Source organism: Phyllostomus hastatus, unplaced genomic scaffold (genome assembly GCF_019186645.2).
Source record: "Phyllostomus hastatus isolate PE091 unplaced genomic scaffold, TTU_PhHast_1.1 phas_contig_40, whole genome shotgun sequence".
In the NCBI taxonomy this organism is placed as follows: domain Eukaryota; kingdom Metazoa; phylum Chordata; class Mammalia; order Chiroptera; family Phyllostomidae; genus Phyllostomus; species Phyllostomus hastatus.
The window spans coordinates 39120083-39142500 of record NW_025333872.1 but is presented as its reverse complement, the minus strand read 5'-3'; the positions used below and the strand labels follow the sequence as shown (position 1 = coordinate 39142500).

General features: G+C 36.3%; 1 protein-coding gene across 2 annotated transcripts in view; it reads left to right on the top strand.

Moving 5' to 3' along the window:
- The window catches only part of LOC123821328 (synaptotagmin binding cytoplasmic RNA interacting protein), a 28679-nt gene extending 27411 nt beyond the window's left edge, over window positions 1-1268 (top strand). For both annotated transcript variants that reach the window (XM_045842620.1, XM_045842619.1), the window contains exon 12: window positions 1-1268. This exon is cut by the window's left edge. The gene's annotated coding sequence lies outside the window, so the exon portion shown is untranslated.
- Window positions 1269-22418: the final 21150 nt, after the last annotated feature.

Here is a 22418-nt window from a genome sequence, read left to right as displayed (position 1 = left end):
GGTGTAATCATCAGAGCTGGTTAGTCAGGCATTCCAGATAGTGGTTCTTTTCAGAACCTTTTTTAAAGGGTTGGTTAACTACCTCAGTAGCAGAGGATTGAACTATACCCTGTCTGTACTGTACATAGAAAAATCTTTGTAGATAAAAGCAAGGCTTGTTAAATGATATGAGGGTAAGATTTTAATATACCAAATGTAACATTCTTAATTGCCTTTAGTTTCAGAGGCTTGTAAGACTTCCTCATGACCATCATAACAGGCCTTGCTTTTGTCGTATTTTGTGGCTGAAAAAGCAGCCTTGCTTCTTCAGATATTGTAGTTATTTGGATGTATAATAGTTTAGCAAGATGTTACTTTTGTAAGACATCAGATGTTCAAAAAAGTGCATCCGAACTTGTACTAAATACTGCAGTGTCCCTTTATAAAATAAAGTCAGACTAAAACTGACAGTTGTACAGCGAAGCCTGACATTTGGATATTTTGAAGTTTTTTTCATAAATCATAGAGATTAGTATATGGCTGTAGTTTAGCTTTTTAGGTAAAAGGTATGTTTCATTAGTGCATTTCTTATTGCTGATCACTGCAAAAATGTGAGTCAGCTTTCCATTTCTTATGCAGGTCATGATAACTTGTAGAATAGAGTACAATCATTTGTGCTATGTTTTTAATTTTCTAAAGCACCTTGATGACAGTGAGTGTTCAGTGGTGAAGCATCCTCTATTGAATCACCCTCAAATTTTTTTTGCCAAGTCCAAAATTGATAGCTTAAAAGTCAAAAGCGAAATTATAGTTTAATTAGGACTTGGTACAAAGAAATCCCTTTTCCCCTTCCCCAAAGGGATACTGCAGTTATATCACATACCCAATAGGCACCACAATGAAGATCAGAGCTTATTATACTTAAGGTTTTATACACACCAGTTTCCCCAGTAAATGCAAATTTAACAAGAAAATTAGACATGTCATATGTTCAAAATGCTCATGGCAAACAATCATTTTGCATTCCTGCAAATAAAATTGTTTTATACTGTAAGCTGGAGGCGAGTGTAACTTATTTTTGTAATAAAGTTTTTATTTTTTTTATGTGTCATTAATATAAATGTGTGTTAGTAGAGAAATATTCTGGTTTAAAACTTAGAATTTCACACATTTCAGTATGTTTATTTGTACTTACATAATATTAGGATAGTGGTTGCCAATAGCCTGTATGTTTCACATGAATTGGTTTTTTTTTATGTTATCTTAATAAACCATTTTAGTATGTTGTATGTCAGTTACTGGGATAGCTGGGACATAGAGTGTAATTTAAAATTTGTCAATAAGTATTCATTGGAATATATGTAAATGTGCCTTGCCGGTTATTGAAACTTACCTACAAAATGAGTATGGGGTGACAAAAATTAGTTCCTGGTGCTTAATGAAACTTTCTGCCACTGATTTTATACCTTACCCCGTGCTTTTTTAAAGTACACCTCTCTGAAATCTTAGTGTAAGTTTGAGGGCTACACAAAACATTTACATTTCATTTTGACATATAATGAGTATAATAGGTTGTGGAAAGTGGGTAAACTCAATGTAGCCTTCAGTAAAATTGAATCTCAGTGTAATCCTTGGTGCTGGCATTTCCCAGTTTCAAGGAATAAAATGATCCCATCAAAGAGGTCATTGCCATGCCTATTGGCACTTTACTGTCATACCCTTTTTAAGGGACACTGTCAAGGTGTTTTTAAGTTAATTCTCAGAATTATTAGTTGGGATTTTAGGACGGGTTTGTTTGGCTTAAGTAAGAACTGCATTGTCAAAGTTGAAAGATGAACATTTTTGTGAGTTCACAAATGTGTTCTTAAAACATTAAAATAATGAAGCTGTGGGTTTTTAAGACTTATTTGGCATTCTTAATTTGGGGGTTTGGGAGGGAAAACATAAATTGTGAACAATTGATGGGTAATGTAAACAATGGTGATGAAATATATACACACTCAAGTGAAATTACTTGACAGTGTTCATTTGAATAACTTTGAATTCAAGCCATTATAATTTTAAAATTAAATATCATTTGCACTGTTCTGATAATGGGTGCAGTTTTTGAGCAATATAATCAGAGCTAAATATGCATGTAGTGATTAGTGATGTGAACAATTAAGTTCTGAGAAGAAATACTAACTGGTATTTTCAAACTTAAATTTCTGTAGTAAAATCATTATCAAACTCTTATCAGAAATCAAGGAAAACAGGCAATGCATATAAACATACTTTTGAATGTTGTGTGGCCTATAAAGCAATAATGCAATTTATATGGAATGTCATGGGATATGAGAAATGGAAATGCAAAAATAACTAATCCTTTAGTAAAAATGTCAACATGTTAAAAGGGGAATGTTAACTAATGTAGGTTATTGCTATTTGTGATTTGTTTATGGGTTCTTGGCTTTGACAGCTTCAAAGAATGGACAGATGACAAGTTAAAGAAATTTTGTACATAATGTCAAGGAATGGGTCTTAAATCCAAGAGTCAAGTCCCTTCCTTGGGGTGAAAAATGTATCTTTAAAGCATTCTGATTGTTAAAAAGGAAAACTTGAGTTACTTAACCAAAACAGACACAAGATTTTGTTTCTGCAGACTACTTGGCAAACAAAAGTGATCATCAATTTAGTCAGTTTTCAGAAAGTTGCTTTGTGAGAAAATTGTGTTGAATATATTCTTTTTATGGAAAATTTTCAGTCACTGCAACTGAATCAGATGTTAGAAATGAAGGAGGAATTGAGCACAAAAAATGGTTGCACATTCATGGTGGCAGTTAACATCATGAGAAATTCACTGGTTACTGCAAGTCTGATTTAACAAAACATTTTCCTCATGATAAAATATGAAGAAAGAAATGGATTGATGGGGTGATTTGGGGTATTCACTTGTATATAAGATATTTGAAAAGACTTAATATCAGGCTCGGTTGGCAGAGTTGTCACATCAGAATAGCTTTTTTGACTGATAAGTCAAAAGTCACTGTTGATCAGAAACAGCAAATGACCTTGTTATTAAAGAGTATGACATGTAGTCTGTATTTTAAGGGGAGAAATAAAAAGAAGAAGGATTTCATACTAGGAGAGGGAGATAGAGTAAATTATTGCTCGGGTTCCTACAACTTCAAGAATACCGACCATAACCATTTTCTCCCCAGTGATGTATATAAAATTTTTATCTGAGCATAGGAATTCAGTGGCAGGTATAAAATGAATGAACTTAAGTAATACGTAAAATGAACATACTTGTGGGGATGATGTATAGTATTACTCAATAATCATACCACTCAATAGGGCATGCCACTACTTTTTTAAAATGCTAATTATAAACCAATGTTCAAAGATATTTTTAACTGTGGGCAAATTAGTAGATGGACTTTTTGGTCTGTCACTTTTTAAAAAAGTACTTAAGATACAAGTTCTATTAGTACCACAGTCTGCCTTCAGTAATATACCTAAAATATTTTTCAGGACCAGAAGTATTTAGTTTGGAAAAAAACAAATCTTTTTTACAAATGCAAAACAGTATTATAACTAATGCTCTGGTTCAAGATTAGGTTTTTAATGATATTTACAGTAGTCTGATAAATACTTAGAAGTCTGGCATTGAGAAACAAAAGCTTGTACTGACTAATTTTATTTAAAAAGTAATAGTTCTTTAGCTTATTTAAATTGTCTCTTACATTTATTTATCCATAGAATTTATATTTATTTCATTCCTTTCATCTCCCTGAAAACTGTCTGCAGGCTTTTTGATTTGGATTAGATGTGTGAAGTACTGTCTTTTGCCAAAAACCTCAAATTACCTGTTCTTTTCAACGTAGTGAGTTTGTGCTTGTTTGAAGATCAGTTCAAAAACTATCTGTACTATCTGTACTGCCTCTGATGTTAAGATTTTATGTATAGCATAAGGAAGCTAGCTCTGACTATATTTTCCTAAGAATAAAGACCTATTTTTGTAGCATGTCTTAGGATCTCCAGGAGTCCAAGAATTATTGTGGGTGTCCTCTATCGTTCTTCATTTAACAGCTTTTAAATAGACACTTGGAATCTTTAGAGCTCTTTCTTCTTTTAATTACCCATACATTTTAAAGTAACTAACCAATGGTAAAAACAAATTCCCCAAGATCTCTAGTGCAAGCACATGGTGGGGATATGTGTAGAATAAATGTTGGTCTTCATTTAATTCGATGATAAAAATATTCTGTGGTCATACACATGCTAGTGGACTTAAATTGTAGTTTACATGCCCCATCATGCACTGTTTGTTCTTCCATTCTCCTAGTCTTCCTCTGAAAGTTTGAAAATGAGATTGAAGTTTCAAGTAAGTCAGGAAAGAGGAGCGAACAAACATCTATTTAAATGAAATGTTGCAACTTAGATGACTGCAAATGAGGTTAGGTTCATGAACAGTTTAAAATGTGTTTCATAAAGTTGAGTTGGCAGATTATCAAAGAGTGGGGAACTTGTAAATATACTTTTCGGTGGGGGTGGGGGTGTTGGCTCATGACCCTAAGATTTCTTCAAAGGGAGCAAGCAGTAGGGGTAGTATAGGCCACTTGAGAACAAAACTCCATTTAGGTCATTTAGTACAGAGATTAGTTTGTGGTCAGGATTATCAGAATTTACACATAATTGGAAACAAACCTGTCATTTCAAAACAGTGGTAAGTTTTATACAGGAAAAATGTACTACTAGGGCATTTTGTGAACTATGTTGCCATTTTGGCTCTTGTACAGATGCCAAATGAGTATTTTCCTTCCGGTTGAAACCACCACTGCTGAATAAAACTTGGGTGGGAGAGAAGTCCTAATAAACTGCTATGGAAATCAGTGTCATCAGGTCACCCTAAAATGTGTTTCTAATACAAGAGAGAAAATTAGGGCAAAGATGAGGGCATTTTGAAGTCTCAGTGAATATCTGATTTTTTATTTCTCCATAAAAGAATTTAAAGTTCCGGTCTGAGAGGCTGCTATATGTAATGTTAATAAATTGTGATTTTCTGACTTTTTAGACATCTAATTGTATCTGAGAAAATCCTTATGACACAGAACATGAGCTTGTTTTGGAGAGAATTTTAGGATGCCTGAGAGAATTGCCATCTTCTGGCACTTAGGAATTACAGCCAATTTTACTTTTTCCAGGCAAAAGGACAGGTTTTGGTATGGACAAGTAATTAACACAGATTAACTGATACTATAACTAGCACTTGAAACATCTGTAGAAAAATGTAGATCCCCACATTCTATCTTCTAAGTTATACTGAAAGAATAATATCACTCTGGTTTGGCTCTTTTAATGAAGTTAATTTTAAATTGAGATGAAGGAAATTTGAGATACAGCATTTATATAACAGTTTTTTGTTTGAACTTCAGTATCTTGATTTTTCTCCTTTTGAAAATTATAAAATGCTGGTGCTGCATCATTTGAACACAGAATTGTCTAAGATGAGGTGCGTCTTTTATGTCATGAGTAAAGAAACCCTTATGGTTTCATTTTTTTAAAGAATAATGTTTGTATCGATGTTGCTTAAGTTGGAAGCCTCAGGAATTAGGCCTCTGAAATTGCTTTAATTTCTTCAACATCCTGAAAAACTAGAAAGGCATATATACTCATTTTTCTCTGTATTTAATATGTGCAGTGAGCTTGGAGGGAAATGAGCAACATGACAAAGGTCATTTATAAAAATTGGCAGAATACACTTCAGTTTTCTGTAGTCACATGTATATGTAGTACAGTGTAGTTTTGGCAAAATTTGATAGCCCCCCTTTTTTTTTTTTTAAGATTTTATTTATTTACTCTTAGAGGGAAAGGGAAGGAGAGAGGGAGAGAAACACCTCTTGGTTGCTTCTCACACATTTCCCAGCTGGGCACCTGACCAGCAACCCACTCATGTGCCCTGACTGGGAAATGAACCAGGGGCCTTTTGGTTTGCAGGCTGGCACTCAGTCTTCTGAGCCACACCAGCCAGGGCATCCCTTGCTTATTTTCTAGAAACAGTAAACATATTACATGAATTTGCAGAAAACAGTTATTAGGAATCCTTCACCATTAATAATCGGTGTAGTTCTTTCTAGCCATTCTTAGTTCCTTCGAGGCACTCTAATTTTATATTCATTTATAAATTGATTTAAGACATGGAAACTTTGTTCTAAGAAATTTTAGTTTTATCTCTTGCTTTCCTGAAGATCCATTTAGCATTTGACAGCATCAGCAAAGTGAAGGAGCCCAGCAGCAAATTCTGTAGTTGAATTTCTTTCTGGCTTTTAGACAATCATTTAATTAGTCTATTTAAATCACTACTACTATTTTTCTTTGCAGTTGTATATATAATTCCTACCCTTTTTTATTGTTTTACTTCTTTAAGACTGGACACTCCTAAGGACAGGGAAATCTAAATGGTGCTAGGCAGGCATTTGAAAATATTCCAGATATTTTCCAGTTTGGTGGGAATTTATTTACAAAATTAGGTTTCATTGTGGCATGTTAACTTGAAATGGGAATCAATTTTTGAACCACTTTAACATGGAAAACTTAAAAATTTAAAGTGTATGAAATGGTCATGTTGTAAGTTAATTTGAAACTCCACATTTAAATTGTTTAATATTTAAAGAAATCAAAATTGTTTTGGAGTAAAGGGGACAGTTGGTCTTGAAATTTATAGACAGCTTTGTTTGTATCTACTAATTGTAATAGACCAACCTAGCCCAGTGCTATTCCTTTATGCTGATGCTCAGCTTAATTTCACGCTGCTGAGCAAAACAGTATTGACCTGCAAACTCTGTACTCAATTATAAGGGCTACTCCAAGATGGAATTCTTGTAGACTGGTTTTGAGTTCATAAAGCTTGTATAAGATTCTTTGCAGAGCACTTTGGAGAGGATGGGTAGTGAAGGCTAGATAATGGTAAAGTCTTGACAACAGTTACTTCTAAGAGTCAAACATACAATGAGGGTCCCCCCAAAACCCCAAAATATGTTTATAAAAAGTTGCATATTAGATGTTTAAATTTCACTCACCTTCATAGTACTCTCCATTTGATGTAATCACCTGTTGAGACTTCTTTCCACTGCTCAAATAGTTTTTGAATTTGTCAATTATGATGCCTTTTAGTGCTTCTGAGCCAGTTTTTGTTTCACCATTGGCAAAATGTTTCCCTTTGGGGACTTTATTTCATCTGGAGACACAAGTCGTAGGGGGGAGGAGATCAAGTGAATAGGGAGAGTGGGGCATGGGGGTTGTGCTGTTTTGGTTGAAAACTGAACTCAGTACATTGTGGGCAGGTGTGCTTGTAAATCACCCATGAAATGGGCAAATGCATTGAAAGAGTCTTAAGAAAAATTGACTGAAGCTGAACACGGCCTCTCATACCACCAGTTGGCACACTGATACAGATAGATTCCTAGAACACTTATCTAGGTGGGGGAAGCTGGTACTACAAGGGGCCTGCCTCTGAAAGAGAATTTCAGTTATTTGGAGGAAGGGTCCCCCTCATACTTTATTTTAAAGTAGCTAGAGCAATGGTTGTATCCATATGAGTAGACTTAACATGTACCTTCCAGTTGATAGGTGGTTGGAGTTAAATTCCTTGAAAAGGGAGTCTGAATTTAAAGCATTGTCTCAATATATATCTCTTAATTTGAGTAGTGATAGGAAAAGGCATTATTTATCATTGTATATGCTTAACATTTTAAAGGACGTATACCTGGAAAACAGGATACAGTACAGCATTAAAAAAGCACGGGATATGAAAGTGCTTTGCCACTTACACCCTTCTCAATTCACAGGGATGTTGACTCTTTCCATTCTTAAAGTGGTTACCTTTTATATCTCTTAATTACAAAATTTAAGCAGTATTTACCCCTTGTGAGGAATTTATCTTAAATCCTATTTGTTGCCAAACTTAAATTCAGTTGATTAACTTTATTACTCAAACTTCACTTAGCCTTTACTTATACCAATTTTAGTATCTTATGCTCCTTACTACATATGAGGAAGCAGCATTTAAATTAATACTTTCTTTTCTTTTGTTTCCCAGTTTCTGGTAGCTCCATCTTTTCTGTGACTTTTTTTTTGTTATATGTCAGTGTGCTCTTACAGTTTCTGTTCTTTTTTCTCCCTTTATCTCACTCCACCTAGTATCCCCATTCCCTCCAGCATCCTCCCCTCTTCCCCACATTAGTTCCTGCCCATCAGATATAAGTTCTTTGGTTTCTCTATTTCCCATACTATGCATAAAGAACCTGCCCCTGTATATTTTGTACCTAGCAATTCTTTTTTAAAAAATAGGTGGAAAGGGAGGGAGGAAAAGGGAAATATCAGTATGTGGTTGCCTCTCAATGTGCCACCCACTGGGAACCTGACCTGTTAACTCAGGCAAGTGCCCTGACTGGGAATCAAGCTGGTGACCCTTTGGTTTGCAGGCCAGCACTCAGTCCACTGAGCCAAGCCAGCCAGGGCCCAATTATGCTTACTCCATGTACCTTTTCCCCTATTCTTTCTCTCCTCTCCGCTGATAACCTTCCATACGATCTCCGTTTCAGTGGTTCTGGTCCTGTTCTAGTTTTTTTTAGGTTCAATTGTTGATTATTGTGAATTTGTTGTCATTTTACTGTTCATAGTTTTGATCTTTTTCTAAGATAAGTCCCTTTAACATTTCATAATACAAGGGCATGGTGATGATGAACTCCTTCAACTTTACCTTGTCTGGGAAACATTTATCTACGGTTCCATTCTAAATGATAGCTTTGCTGTATAGAATGACTTTGGATGTAGGTCGTTGCTTTTCATGACTTTCAGTACTTCTTTTCAGCCCTTTCTTGCCTGTAAGGTTTCTTTTGAGAATCAGCTGATAGTCTTATGGGAATTCCTTTGTAGGTAAGTCTCCTTTTCTCTTGCTGCTTTTAAGATTCTCTCCTTATCTTTCACTCTGGGTAACTTAATTATAATGTTCCTTGGTGTGTGCTTCCTTGGGCCCAACTTCTTTGGGACTCTGAGCTTCCTGGACCTTTCTGGATGACTTCATTTCCTTTGCCAGATTAGGGAGGTTCGTCATTATATTTTCAAATTAAGTTCAATTTCTTGCTCTTCCTCTTCTCCTTGTGGCACCCCTATGATGTGGATGTTGGAATGTTTAAAGTTGTCCCAGAGGTTCTTCAGCCTCTTCATTTTTTTTTTTTTAAATTCTTGTTTCTTCATTCTGTTCTGGTTGAATGTTTATTTCTTCCTTCTACTTCAGGTCCTGGTTTCCTTCCCTTCACTGTTGTTCCTTATGTATTTTTCTCTTTATTTCACTTTGTATAGTTCTCACTTCTTCCTTTATTTTGTGGCTGTACTCAGTCATTTCTGTGAGCACCCTGATTACCAGTGTTTTGAACTCTGCATCTGATAGGTTGGTTGTCTCTCCTATCTCCTTGTCACCTAGTTCTTTTTTTTTCTTGGAGTTTTGATCTGTTCTTTTTTAAGAATTTGTTTTTAAAATGGAGGGAGAAAGAAAGGGAGAGAAACATCAATGTGTCGTCGTCCTCTACTGGGGACCCTGTCTGCAACCCCTGGCACGTGCCCTGGGTGATAATTGAATGGGTCACCCTTTGCTTTGCAGTCCAGGGCTCAGTCCACTGAGCCACACCAGCCAGGGCTGACCTCTTCTTTCGTTTGGGCCATATTTATTTGTCTAGGTGCACCTGTTAATGTTGTAAGGGGTGGAGCCTTAGTTATTTTCCAGGGGATTGCAACCTACTTTACTGCATTGTGCTCTATATGTGAGGGATTGGTCAGAGAGGGAACAAGGCTGCTTGCTTAGCTCTTGTCCTGCTTTCAGTCACTTCCCCACTTCCCACAAGTGAATGGCTCCCTTTCAGTTGCTACTCTGGTGCTGATTTCCCAAGTGGGAGGGCTTTTGTACATTGTAGTACCATTTTTGTACATTGTGGGCTCCTCCATCGGACTTTCCTGAGAGACTGGCAGTTTCTCCTGCAGCTGCAAACCCCATAGGTTTTTACAGTAAGAGGTTCTGAGGCTTTATGCCAGCACTGGAACCCCAGGTGGTGTGGTCTGCCTTGCTCGTTAGTTGTTCCTCCTGGTTTATCTGCACCTGAATGTGGGACTGCCTGGTCCACTAGCTGCTGCCCTGCTGGACGTTCTGTCACCTTAGCTGTCCATCCTCCTATCAATGTGGATGAATGTTTCTTATTTAACTCCTTGGTTGTCAGACTTCCATACGGTTTGATTATTTGGCAGGTCTGCTCCCCAGCACCCCCCCTTCCCCCTGCATTCGTTGTTTCCTCCTTTTGGTTGTGTGAGGAGGTGAAGCGTATTTACCAACACCTCCATTTTGGCCACAAGCTCTGTTGTGAGGTTTATGACACTTTATAAAATATTTTGTAGATTGAAGATAGCCAAAATTTAGTGTTTAAAATGGGTGATGACCCTGTCCGTTGTGGCTCGGTTGGAATATCATCCCCTAACTGAAAGGTTGCAGGTTCAATTCCTGGTCAAGGTGTATACCTAGGTTTCAGGTTCCATCCTTGGTCCAAGCATTTATTGGAGACAACAATTCTCAACCAGCTGGCATTTCTCTCCCTTTCCCTCTGAAAGCATTGAAAAAATGTCTTGGGGTGAGAACAAGGAAATGTAATAAAAATTGGTGATGTACTTAAAGTCATAGATAATCCTATTTTGACAAAATCTGTCCTTTGGAAGGCAACATTCTAAGGTAAAATCTAATGTTTAAAAATTTCCTTCAGCCCTGGCTGGTGTAGCTCAGTGGATTGAGCGCGGGCTGTGAACCAAAGCATCTCAGGTTCGATTCCCAGTCAGGGCACATGCCTGGGTTGCAGGCCAGGGCCCCCAGCAAACGCACATTGATGTTTCTCTCTCTTCGTCCCTTCCCTCTCTCAAAATAAAATCTTTTTAAAAATTTTCTTTAGTTTTCTTAGATTCATACCATTACTAAAATTTGAACCATAATTTTGATGATTTTCTTGAGTTTGTAATTTTCTTTTCACTGAGCTCTTCTGATTATTTCATCATTTAGTGCTCTGTGTACTCTTGTCATTGTAGGATTCTTCTCTCTCCATTCCATTGCTGGGTTCTACCACTTCTTAGGTTCCATTGCTTCCTCTTTGTTTCTTCTTTAGTCTTGTTGCAGTATGTTATCTGGTAATATTTTCAGAAAGGGTACATGAAGGGTATGCAGTCTTGTATAAGGGAAAGATAGTTTCACCCTTTGGATATAGGAGTCAAGCTGCAATGTCATTTTCTATCAGAACTTTGGAGTTGTTTTCCCATTGTTTCTAGTATCCAGTGTTGCTTGTAACTATCTGATTTGAAGGCAGTTTTTCATGTGTAGGTAATCTTTTTTTCTTATGCTTCCAGTTGTTGTCGTTGTTCTTGGTTTTCTAAAGTTTCATGAGATTCTTTGTATAGGTCTGTATTTAGCTTTTTAACTTTAGGTTTTAAGGGTTTCTTTATTACCGAGAATTTTGCTTTTCACTTTTTTGAAGTTTTCTGCTTTTATTTTACAGTTTGGATTGGAAGTTGAACTAGATTCTCTTATGTTTAAACATTTCCCCCTATGTATCACTAGCATTTTATGCTTTATAGAAAATGTCATTTTCTTCTTCCAGTGCATATATTGACTTTAGGTTTCAGAAGTAGAACAGTCTGTTCTTACTGTATAGATGGACTGCTGTGCTCACTCTTGGATTCTGAAGAGTTTTTGAAGTTATCAGTTTCTTATAGGATGTATTTAAATATTAATTCACTTGGGTTATTTGTGTGCTGCTATTTCTTAAATGGTGATTGTTCATATTTATGAAAGAAGGATATTAATAAAAGTAGTCAGGTATTAATTGGGTATCTCAACTAAGACAGCAGAGTTGTGTGTGTGTGTCTGAGGAGACCATGAGAGGACTAACAGGCTTCCTTAGGAGCAGACAGGCAAGTAGGGTACCCCCTCCAATACCAGAAAGTAAAAGGCCCAATTGCAGGAGCACTGACCCCTCCCAGGCAGGTTCTTAGATATACAGGGATGGGGCCTGAAAACTCTTCTTCCCCTCTGACTTGCAAATCAGAGGTCTTGCCTTTTGCTTCCCACTTATCCCTCCCATGAAAAATGGTTCCTGTTCTTGTAGCCCTGTGAGTGCAAAATTAATATAAGCCTCAGTTTATCTTTTGTACTTAAATTGTGCAAACAGTATAAAAGTGCTAGTTTTTAAAGAACTTGGTGGTACAACAATATGGTGTACATGATCTTGGATTTATTAAAAGAAAATATCTTGATCTGTATTATCAGTTTTATTTCATGACTCGTTTAAAATAAATTGTCTAGGAAAAGTTTGAATAAATGTTACATGAAAAGAGAAAAAAACTAGCATGCTAATGGGTAGATATATGACATTTTGTGACTAAGGGTGTGGATTTTGTTTAGACATTTCATGCAGATGTTCTTGACTGTGTAGAGCAGATTGTTTTAAAAGGCGTTTTGTGGAATGGTGCAATAATAGGTTTTGTTTTAACAAACAATTTATGAACATTAAAAAACCCACTGAGCCCTGGCTGGCATAGTTCAGTGAACTGAGCAAAGACCTATGAACCAAGGGGTCGTTGGTTTGATTCTCAGTCAGGGCACATGCCTGGGTTGTGGGCCAGGTCCCCCTGCTGCAGGACTTGTGAGATGCAATCACAGATTGATGTTTCTCTCCCTCTCTCCCTTTCCCTTCCCTTCCCTCTAAAAATAAATAAATAAATAAAATCGTCAAACATGGTATATTGGACTTTCATCTTAAAAAAAACACCGAGCATTATTTTGCCTTTTTCATTTCCTTTTAATATAGCTACTTTCATGTATACTATTTTACCAGGTAATAAGACTATATTCCTTATTCTGGCAGTGTTCTCTCAAATCTATCTCCTCCAGATTTCACATCATGGGATTTGATGAGAATTCCTTTTAATTTACTTGTGGAATATAGTCTTTCATACTTTCATTGTATGCCCTTTATTTGCTGATGAGAAAGTTTAAATCCTTGAAAAATTTTCCACATAAATAGGGGAATTCAAACATCTTAGGTTAATTTGGTTATTAAAAATCATGTCAGTATCATATGAGTTTTAAGTATCTTGTTTTTAGAGGGGAAGGAGAAAGAGGGACAGAAACCTCAGTGTGTGGTTGCCTTCCGCACGCCCCCAACTGGAGGCCTGACTTGACCCGCAACCCAGGCACATAACCTGAGTTTTTGATTAGGATTTGTGATTATGAATATTAGCTGACTTTCATGGTTTTTGGTACAAAAATCTTGCATTTTTTTTTTTAATTTTTAGAGGGGAAGGAAGGAGAAAGAAAGGGAAAGGAACATCGATGTGCAAGAGAAACACCTATTGGTTGTCTCTTATATGCCCCCAGCAAGGGACCTGGCCTGCAACCCAGGCACGTGCCCTGTCTGGGAATCGAACTGATGACCCTTTGGTTCACAGGCCAGCACTCAGTCCACTGAGCCACACTAGCCAGGGCTTGGATAATTTAACGATAATGGTATCTGGACACAGAGACAAGGAAACTGAAGAGGAAAATCAAGCTTATTAACTAGTGTACCAAATTCTATTCAATTAAAGGTGATGGACATATTAGGCATTTTTAAAAAAGATTTTACTTATATTTAGAAAGAGGAGAAGGAAAAAAGAAACATCAGCACATGAGAGAAACATAGGCTTAGTGCCTCTCACATGCCCTCAACTGGGTACCTAGCCTGTAACCCAGGCATGTGCCCTTGCTGGGAATCAAACTGGCAACCCTTCAGTTTGCAGGCTGGTTCTCAATACACTGAGCCACATAAACAGTATTTAAGTATAGGTTGCTAAAAATACTGTATATATATTAAGGCAGTCTCAAAATTTCAATGACTTAGGTATTTTTCGCACTATAAGATGCACTCCACACCACCCCCCCTCCCCCAAATTTGGGAGGAATAATGGTTGTTAATGCTGCTGTTGAGTTCTGTTTACATTTACATTGGTGAAATATTACGTTATTTATGTTATTAAATATTTTACCACATTTTTTGCTTCAAAAATTTTCTTATTTTCCTCTAAAACCTAGGTGCGGCTTACGGTCTGAAAAACACGGTAGATCAACAAGTTTCAACCTTTTTCATTTTATTGCACACAAACTGCTGAAATTCTGTGGTACACTAAAAAATGTTCTTGCCATTCTGACAAAAAAAAATAGGTATAACTTTGATTCATTCAGACCAAACAGCTATTTTGTATTGGCTGTTGTCATTTTTTTCTTTTTTGACAATCTAAGGGAAAAAAGGTCAATGCTGCTGAGTAAATAGTTATTGCATCTTTTAAAAGTTCTTGCAGCACCCAGTGTGCCCTTGAAGCACACCAGTTGAAAATTGCTGACTTAGAAATTATTCTTCCAGCCCTGGCTGGTGTAGCTCAGTGGATTGAGCGCGGGCTGCAAACCAAAGCATTGCAGGTTCAGTTCCCAGTCAGGGCACATGCCTGGGTTGCAGGCCACCCACCCCCCCGCCCCCCAGCAACTGCACATTGATGTTTCTCCCTCCCTTCTCTGTCTAAGAAATAAATAATAAAAAAATCTTAAAAGATTAGAAGAAAATTATTCTTTTATTTCCCCAATAGTTCTAGTTGAAAAACAATAAAAATACTTCTTCTTAATCATTGAGGCATTTAATGAAAGAAACTATATACAAACAAATATAACCTTGTTCCTGAGTTTCCTGTACAAAGAGATAGTATTGGATTGGCCAAAAAGTCCATTTAGTTTTTCTGTACAATAAAAGACACATTTTTCATTTTCACCAATAATTTGATTGATTTGGATATTTTGATTATGTCAGCTATCTCCCTCTATTGGTTCTTAATGTGTGGAGACCAGGGGTGCTGCTAAACATATTGCAATGTGTAAGAGCCCCACAGCAAAGAACTACTTGGCCAAAATGTCAATAGTACCAAGAAACTTCACAAGCCACTTTTGACATCGATCAGTCACGGGACGTCCCTACACTGCACAATTTTGTTTTGCGTTTCAGTGCATTTTTACCTTTCTTGAAATAAAGCATAATATGCTGAAAATGTTGCCTATTTTCTTCCATCTTTAGTATTAAAATGGGTACACAAAAATTCACTAATTTTGAGAAGTTTTTTTTAAAGATGCACGTTGGCATGACAACTGTCACAGTACAATCAACAAAATTGTTTCAAATGAAATTAAAGACAACTAAGTGCTACTAAAGCAATTGTACAGAAAATAAACGAACTTTTCGGCTGACCCAATAAATTCCAATTTTTTCCCCGTGGCTGTCAACACTTTGTGAGATAACAGCTTGTGTTTTGGTAGAATTCCATCTAGAGAATTTCGTACTTCATTTCATTCATACGTTTATTTTGAAGGCTTAGTTTCACAAAACATAGGAAATGTCATATTGAAAGTCTTAATTGAGCTCTGGCTGGTGTGGTTCAGTGGGTTGAGTGCCAGCCTGAGAACCAAAGGGTCGCCAGTTCAATTCCCAGTCAGGGCACATGCCTTGGTTGTGGGCCAGGTCCCCAGTAGTGGGTGCATGAGAGGTAACTGCATATTGATGTTTCCCTCTCTTCTCTGTCTAAAAATAAAATCTTTAACAAAAAAAAGTCATCTTTGATCCTGTAATACCTTACATATATGAACATTTCCTCATACATTATTTTTGTGATAGTTTTTGGGGGAGAGAGTAGGAGAAATATTTTACTTACAATTAAGGAAATGTTGGAGCCCGTGTATTCTGAGGAAGAAAATTGTTTAGGTTATTTTCAGATACCCTAAATTACTGTGTTAATATTGTACCAGATGGGAGTCATCCTCAATAACAGATGTAATTAATGAGCAACATGGATCTAGTTTTGTAGTAGTGACTACATTTTTTAATCTTTAGAATTAGTATTCACTTAAGTCTCTTAGTTCTGAAATTCTAAGCAAAACTCTCATTTGGTATAATGGTAATATACTAATGAACCTGATTAGGAAATGAAAAGCTAAATTGCTAAACCAACTTCCTGAATTTGCTTTACTGCTAATAATGCAAATATGTTCTAAATATTATAGAGCTGGTGAATAATCCAAAAGAGTATTGACTGTTCTAAGCATCAGCAATCTCTTCCCCCACTCCCCTCAGTAAACTGTCTTCAGGTGGAAATCCCACAAATTTTATTATCAGGATAAGGCATTTTATTTTATTTTTTAATTTTATTTTCAGAGAGAGGAGAAGGGAGGAAGATAGAGGGAAAGAAACATCAATCGGCTGCCTCTCTCAGGCCCCCAACTGGGGACCTGGCCCACAACCCAGGTGTGTACCCTGACTGGGAGTCAGGCTGGTGACCTGGTTCACAGGTCAGCACTCAATCCAGTGAGCCACGCTAGCCAGGGCAGGATAAAGCATTTTATCGCACCTTTTTCTAGGCAGCTTGGTGGGTGTGAAATGATTCCACATTTAAATTGATTTCTCTCCTGTTTTTAAGAGCTATTCAAAGGAAGGGTAGCAGTGGTCTGAAAAGAAACTTACATTTTTAAAAAAAGTTTTAACTTCTTGCCCTGACTGGTGCAGCTCAGTGGAGTGAGTGCTGGCCTGTTTACCAGAAGGTGACCGGTTCAGTTCCCAGACTGGGCACATACCTGGGTTGCAAGCCAGATCCCCAGTTTGCATGCGAAGGGCCAACTGATCAATGTATCTCACGCACATCGATGTTTCTCTCTCTCTTCTTCCCTTGCCCTCTCTCTAAGAATAAGTAAAATCTTTAAAAAAGAAATAAGTAAAAAGCTTTAACTTCTCGCCCTGGCTAGTGTGGCTCAGTTGTTTGGAGCATCGTCCCATAGCCAAACCAAAAGGTTGTGGGCGGGTTTGATTTCCAGTCAGTACACGTGTGTGGGTTGCAGGTTCAACTCCCTGGTCCTAGTGTGTGCAGTTTTGGTCTGGGTCTGTACAACGGGCAACCAATCGATGCTTTTCTCTCATCCATGTTTCTTTCTCTGTCTCCATTCCCATGTCTCTATGATCTCAGTTGAGGATTAAAAAAAAAAGCCTTCTGTAAGTTACACTGAATCACTCTTATCTGAAAAGTTTTCATGGCACTCTGCTGGTTCTTTAATCTTTTCTGATTATCCTGTTCTTGTCTAGCCTTGTTTCCCTTTTTTTTCCCCTCTAGACTTGTCTCCTTGATCTCAACTACATTCACAGCTTCACAGCATATCTGTGTGGACTCCTGTTTAATGTCAGGGCTTGATTGATCTCTGTGTTATGTGCAGGTCTGCATTTCAGCTGTTTGTGTACATGTTAGAGTGCTCTTCTCTGTCAGGGATTATGTCCTGTGAATTTCTCTTACAACATCCAGCTAGCTAAATTTGATCATTTTTATGTTACTAAGTAAGCCTGAAATATCTTCTTTATCCAAGTCGTCTTACCCTATCCTTCAGGAAGTTTAGGTCTGCATGAACATCACATTCACAAATCTCTTAGATCACAGGTGGAAAACACAATGCCTGCGGGCCCAATTTGGCCCTCCACCTTGTTTTTGCCTGCCCAACACCTTGTTTCTACCCGGCGGCAGTGATCAACTCCTTGCCCCTAGTTAAGGAGTAGTTAGGTTTGTACAGTCCTAAAATTACATTCGGCCCTTTGAAGGCAACCACGAGGCTGATGGGGCCTCCAGTAAAATAAGTTTGATACCCTTCTCTTAGGTGGTTCCTAAAGACCAAATTTCCGAGTGGCATGTTTAATTCTAGTCACTCTCCTCCATGTATATAGTATACAATAGCAGTGTCCAATAGAAATGAAATGCAAGCTACATATGTAATTAAAAATTTTATAATTTAGCCCCAGCTTATCTTTTAGCCTAACCTTCCATTGATAATTGCTATGAAGACACTGCTTGCCTTGTCTTTGGCTCACTTTGTGCTTGGGTGAGTTCTACCCCACCCTAATCCAACCACTCGGACAAAAATCCTCTTCAGCCAAAATAGTCACATTTCCTTGCTATTTAAGTGAAAACCCAAAATTTATCAAGCTGATTAAGATAACTAGGAGCAAAACTGATGGTTTTAAAGCATCTGGCAACACTTTAAAATCTGATATTTCTGTGTTTGTAACTGCAAGAAGAATCTTCGGAATCATTTCAAACATATTTATTACTGTTACTACCCTTCAAATTCATTTTCTGCCAACGGTGTATGTGGTAATTACAATTTCCTATCCTCCTGTGATCAATTTCATATGCTGCTTTACACAATTTGGAAGAAAGCTATGTAACTGGCTGAGGCTGAATATGTAAATAGGCTAAACCAATTTAAGAATAATATTGTGTTATGAACATTTGAAAACTCAGTACATGAAAAGAACTATTTACATAGAGATATTTGTTGGTTTCTTCACTCTGAAACCCTACAAAAATTGATACAATCCTGCCATCAGTGTATCTGTGAGCATTCTTGCAGATTTCTTCTTAGCCTCAAGAAATAAAAAGCAGAAGGGAACTAATTACTTTTTTTAAAACACCCTGAAAATACAAGTGATAGAACTGTCTGAGCAGCTGACATAGAGTTCTTAATTATATTGAATAAAGATATATATTGAACTGTTTCACAAAATAGCATAACTTCTGAAAATTATAGACTAATGCTCAAATTCAGATTTTTAAAATGTTATATTCATTGAGCTAAAATCCCTAAATTTAAATGGTAACCATCTTTCAATATATAGAAGAAATTTTCCAGTAAATGTTTTTCAATAAAAATTGCCAAAATTTTTTTAAGATTTCTCCTTGGATATACTATATTGAGTTTATTATAGCTGAACCCTTTTACCAAAATAGGAAAAGTTACTATTTAGTGAATATAAAATTTTATTTTAGTTATTTGGTAGTGACACTACTAGAATTGGAATTAAAGTACCATTATTAGTGATTTTAATAATTCTGAACCAAGCTTAGTTGCATGGTGGTTTATATGTACCATGTCAAAGTGCTTTCATTTTTATATTTTAGAATATAGCCTACTGAGAGATAAGAGGAAGGATTGCAAAGTCTTTCCAAAATATTTTCCGAAGTTACTGAAGTCAGGTGAAAGCTATACTTAAGCATCTGGATATAGTTAACATTTTTCTTTTTATGAAAGAAAGCCATTTTGTCTTTAACAAGAAATAAAGTAGAATGTTTTACTTAAAAGTTATTAAAAGAAGATTAAAAAAACATTGACCATCTTATACAAGATAATGGTGGTGTTAAGATTGTGCCTTTCTAATCTTGAATACTTATCAACAGGCAGTTGGGTATATTTTCAGTTTCTAATCAGTTACTAAATAATTTACATTTTTTGAATTTATGACCAACTACCTATTAACATGAAAGTGATGTTCAAGAGGATGGTTATTCCATCCTATTTTAGAAACAAAATGACAAACATTAAATGCTTAAACGCTTGGTGCTAAGAAGAGACTACCCAGAATTGCATGGTCAAAACAGCTTTTACCCAGAGAGTGAGTATTTGAGCTACTGGTTGTATAAGATTGTAGTTCTTCAGATATTCCCATTTGAGGTTTTACTTCATTGCCACAAAAGGGAGAGAGGCATTAAATATGACAGTAATAACTATACTTTAAACATCTCAAACTCCTATTCATAAAAATCCCTAATGCCTTGAATAACATACTCTCTTCATATTAATGAGTTCCTATTTTGGAAAGCCAGGAAAGGAATATTTCTTGAAGTAAAGAAGGCAGTTCAGTGGTTCCTAAAGGAAAACAGGCACTATTTCCAGAGGTTGATACACAGGGACAGGTTGTAGGAGAAGAAGGTGTTATGAAATATAAAATTAAGACTGCAGAAATACCACCACAAAAGCTAAAACAGGAACCTCGATGCTTTGAGACGGGAGAAAACCAGGTTTGGAAATGCCAATCCTGTGACAGGAGACAGAGAATGCCCCCAAAATTATAGGAGGCATCTGTGAGAAGAAAGGACTGAAATGGCTTCTAGGGGTAGCTTGTATGTATTCATTTATCCTTTTCCTGGCACTTTTAGGCCATACACATAATGGCCCTCAACAAACTGGTTTATATTCAGGGTCATCAGAGATAAGTAGGCCTAATTACTGGTATTCAGGTATTCAACACCACCTTTTCATATTGCATCACCAATATAAAAAGCAATTTGTATAATTTGGTGGGGTAGGATTTAATTATGAAAAAGCATTTTATATAGTTAACATTGCCTAGTGCTGCATAACTTCCAAAAATTAAGTGAAAGCAGAGATAAATCCTGGTCTTTTATTGCCTTCCCAGAGGCCTCTCCAGATCCTTATTAGTTGAAAGTTTCCCTGTGACATCACCTGTCATTTTAAAAAAATCCTCTTAGTCCTTAAATATAAATATGCCCTGTATTATATTTTTCACGAGTGACAATATTTCCTTCACTATATTGTAAGCCTTTGGAGGTCAGAAAAAATGCATCTAAATCATTGTATGCCACATCTAGTACAGTGCCTTACACTTACATGCTAATTCAATAAATACTCATTAAAATAATGGAGATACTAATGTAGTGGGACGTTTGTGAGCCCTTTAGGTGAATGCATTATCAACTATGTTTTACTTTTTATTTGAAAATGTACTCTTAGCACACATAATTGTGGCATTTATGGAAAACTTACATATTTAATTGTACTGACTCTCCATAGCTAACATTAGTGGAACCAGTACTGTCCAGTAGGTATATAGTGAAAGCCACAGATGTAATTTAAAATTTTCTAGCCCTGACTGGTATGGCTTAGTTGGTTGGGTGGTGTTCTGCAAAGCGAAGGGTTCCTGATTTGATTCCCAGTCAGGGCGTATGCCTGGGTTGTGGGCTGGGTCCCTGGTTGGGGTGCGTGCACGAGGCAACTGATCAATGTTTCTCGCTAACATTGATGTTTCTCTCCCTGTCTTCCTTCCTTCTCCAAAAATAAATTAAAATATCTAACATTTTTTAGTTGGAACATTACAGAAGAAACACAGGTTAATTTATCTTTCACCACATTAGTTCCAAAATATCTTTAACCTGTTATCAAGTTTTAAAATTTGAGAGATGTGGCCTTGGCCAGGTAGCTCTGTTAGAACATCATACCAATACACTGAGGTTGCAGGTTCAATCCTTGGTCAGGACACACAAGAAACCAGAGAATGCATAAATATGTGGAACAACAAACTGATGTTTCTGTCTCCCTCTCTCTAAAATCAATTAAAAAATCTTTTTTAGTCATTAAAAAATCTTTTTTAGACATTAAAAAAATCTGGTGTGTATTTTACACTTACAGTACGTATGTATTGAAACTAGCCACATTTCAAATGCTGAATAACCAGACAATGGCTATTAGCTATTGCATTGGACAGAGCAGGTGTAGAACTTAAGGGCAGACAATAAAGCTCTTTGGGTCTTAGTTTCCTGTAAGGTAACTTACAGCTTTGACTTCGTGTTGTCATTTTAGATCCAAATAAAGCTAATTGGTTTGCCTGTTTTTTTGTCGTGTTCATAAATCCATAAAATAAGAAACCTTTTTGTATTAAGCATTGGATAAAGACATTTTAATAGGCACTTTCTATCCAATATAATCTCTAAAATTTATGAAGAAGAGATTTCTGTTTTAGAGTTGAGGATATAGGAATTGAGATAGATCAAGTTAACCTTGCTCAATGAAGTGTTCTGGTAGAAGGTGGAGTTGGTTTTAGAAACAGGATTGATTGTGGATATCCCATATCCCTACTAGAAGTTCAGAACTTTTAATAAAAGATTAGAAAAAAATTTCAATCCTGTGTGTGAGTGTTAAAGTGGATACTAGATTATAAGGTTAAAGAGAAAACATTTAGAAACTAATATGAAGTAATAGTATTCAATATACACTGTAATTGAAAAAAATACTAATAACTTTCTGAATGAAATAAAGTTTTGTTTCATTAAATGATGTCTGTATCAAGAAGAAAATTCATTTTTCTTGGTGTAAGTGTAGATTTCAAAGATTTATGACAAATTGTTTTCATTTTTTACTTTCCTGAACATAAAAATAATATAAAGGTTTAAATTGCCTATTGTCTAGGCAATTTATTAGTTTATTCTAATTGCCTCTGCTAAGAAAACTATGGAAAAGAAGTCTTAGTTGATTGTTGTAAAAATGTTTAATTTGAAAAGAACAGAACATTGGGTCTTTTAAGTGTTTTGGCTGTCAGTGAAAAGTTGAACAGTAATTTCAGAACAGGTCCTTAAGGAAGCAAAATTTTTAAGCGGAAAAAAGACTGGCAATGTAACTTCCTGGAAAAGTTTAATAAAATAACTTAAAGTACTCAAGTCCGTAGTAGACACTTGATACATGTAGATTA